The following is a 2,831-nucleotide window of genomic DNA, read 5'->3' as shown; positions in this document are numbered from 1 at the left end:
GTATATCCCAAATGCTTAAGGGATATACTTATACTTTAGGGACTTAAACTTTATTGACAGAACAGATTGCAGCCTGTATTCTTCCTGCAGTACATAGTCAAAGCAATTTCTGCCCTCCTGGTTGCCTCCAGGTTCTTTCTTGAAATTCTCCTCCTGTAACTCTTGACAAAGGCCAACAGTCAGGATGGCCTGCCCATGATGAAGGGGTAACTGGGGTTAGAAATATAGCCTGCATTCTGGTCTCAAGCACATGCTCATTGTCCTTCTTGGTTACGAGCCTCAATAAATAACACCTATTATCTCACCTGAGTCCTGAAGAACTTTGATAAACTGAAAGTCAAAGAAATCTGGTAGATGGAGAACAAAATATTTATTTTGGGTAAAGCTGGGTTGAATGATAGTCATTAGGCATGAGCCAAAAAGGATTTTTCTAATTCTGGTCCTCAGAATTAGAGAGATGTACAGCCTAGTCACAGGCTTACTGGTCTCCCAATGTGGGACTCTTCCCTGGGAAACCTTAGGGCAGGAACAATTGACCAGAATGTGTGCTTCCTTTGGACAGTTGACTCCACAAAAGGAAACTAGAAGGCAACACCTCTTCCAAATGCACCAAGGGCTGCACCATGGATTAGATGTGTTGGTTTTCTATAGCTGCTCTAACAAATTATGACAAATTGGTGGCTTAAAACAACAGAAATTTATTCCATCACAGCTCTGGGGGCTAGAAGTCCAAAATCATGGTATTTGAAAGGCCATGCTCCCTCTGGGGCCCCTAGAGAAGAACTCTTCCTTGTCTTTCCGGCTTCTTGTGGCTCCAGATGTTCCTCGGTTTTGGCAACATAACTCCAGTCTGTGCTCAGGTCTCACGTGGCTGTCTTCTTCTTGTGTGTTTCTGTCCTTGTGTTCAAATTTCCCTCTTCTTATAAGGACAACATATTTGATTAAGAGCCCATCCTACTTCAGTATAACCTCATGTTAACTAATTCCATCTGCGGTGAACCTATTTCCAAACAAGGTCTCATTCTGAGGTAATGAGGGTTGGGACATCAACCTGTCTTTCCAGGGGACACAATTTGACCCATGCAGAAGTGTTGAGCACCTCTTGTGCAGCACTTCAAATTCTAACCCCAACTCGTATTGTAGCTGCTGCTGACGCTACGAGCTCAGCTTTAAATAACTTTGTAAAGTTGCAACCAGATAGCATCTCTCCTTACATCTCGCTTCTCCTTCCAGGGCTTTTCTGATGCTTTGGGGTGAGATGAGCCTGCTTCACGCTCACACCAAGTCCAGCCGAAGTCAACAGCTATGGGCATCCTTGACCGATGAGGATGAAAGTCAATATATCAGTGCTCTCCCTTTTTCCCTCTGGGTGAACAATTTTGAGATATGTTTCTTAAGGTTTCTCTGAAGTTCCCACAGTACCAGTGGCCAACTTGATAAAATCCTTTATTAGCTTGTCCTCCTTCCATGTTCCACTCCTTTTTCTCTCCAATGTCTATTCAGAGTCCACTTCCCAGATAAACCACTTGTCTGCAAGACTTTGTCTAAGGCCCTGATTTCAGGGGATCAAGGCTAACATGAGGGGAAGAGGAGTGAGGGAAAGGTTAAAGGGAGGCCAGGAGGGTTATGCTAAAGGATGCCGTTCCACACAGAAAGGAAAATCAGGAATGGAGTATAAGTATTTCCCCTCTAATAGGGAAAGTAACAGGGGTACAATCTAGACCAAGGATGTAAAATGATGTTTAATCAGCCTAATTCTCAGATAGCAGGAAAGCAAAGAAATTCAATCCTTTTCTTATTGGGTCTCAAGGTAGATAAAAACAAAGTGAAGGGGCTGATTATCCCTGACGATAAATGAGGTTTGCAGGGAAAGGAAGTCCCTAGCTGGAGGTGGCTCATGTTGGGAAAACTACTTGCTCCGAGCAGAGAGAGGCCGGGCAGATTTAGGATGCTTGGCTCTGTTTGGTTGGTTGTACACAGCTCTTTTAGGGCTATAATTTTTAAACCTAACTTTTCTAAGTCTTGTGCCTTGTAGAATGGCTTCATTTTGATTAAGAGAGGACATGCTGACCCTTGAGGATAAAGAAAATAAAAGGCATTGAGGACTTTCTCATGTTACAGTGCAGTGAGACCACCAGGATAGTCATGGGTCGGGCAGTGGTTTCGACCTTGTCTCTATCGAATGGACAAGACGGGCCTGTGAGAACTGGGTTTGCCTCGACCCCTTCACACCCCAAACGCTTCTCCCCCTAATCTGTATTCTTTCTTCCACACTCCTGAATCGTACCCCAGCCTCTGAACTCACTTGAGGCAGAGTTGGCTTGTGGCTCCTTCCAAGCCTTTAAACTGAAACCACAGGATGACTCCTGCTTGAGCTCACTTTTGTGTCCTTCAAAGGGACAGGATTTACCTGCTAGTCCATTGCTGAAGGGTTCCATAAAAACACACGCTCCATGTAGGGAGAGCACAGAAGGTCTTGGAATGAATGTGCCTCAAGCCAGAAAGTGTCCATCCCAACTGGAATCTTTCCTGTTGAGTGGCTTTGTGACATCCACGCTGGCACGGACAATCCCTGGAATTCTGAATCTGGCACTGCCAACTGGATGTGTGGCTGCCGCTCTCTTTCAAAAGACAGCTTGTGTTCTTGAATAATGCTGAGGCTGTAGATGCTCCCACATCAGCAGAGCAGAGGACGTTAAAACCTGGGCACTTCTCCAGAAAACGCTGGCCATCCAGGCAGCCTCTGGGTTTTAAGCATCTCCGTGAGGGCCTACGGAGGGACTTCCTCCTCAGGGCTGTCCTTCCCGCCCAGCAGGTGGAGAGCTGAATCA

The sequence above is a fragment of the Choloepus didactylus genome, chromosome 16 (genome assembly GCF_015220235.1).
Source record: "Choloepus didactylus isolate mChoDid1 chromosome 16, mChoDid1.pri, whole genome shotgun sequence".
Classification (NCBI taxonomy): domain Eukaryota; kingdom Metazoa; phylum Chordata; class Mammalia; order Pilosa; family Megalonychidae; genus Choloepus; species Choloepus didactylus.
Note: the sequence above shows the minus strand (reverse complement) of the source record.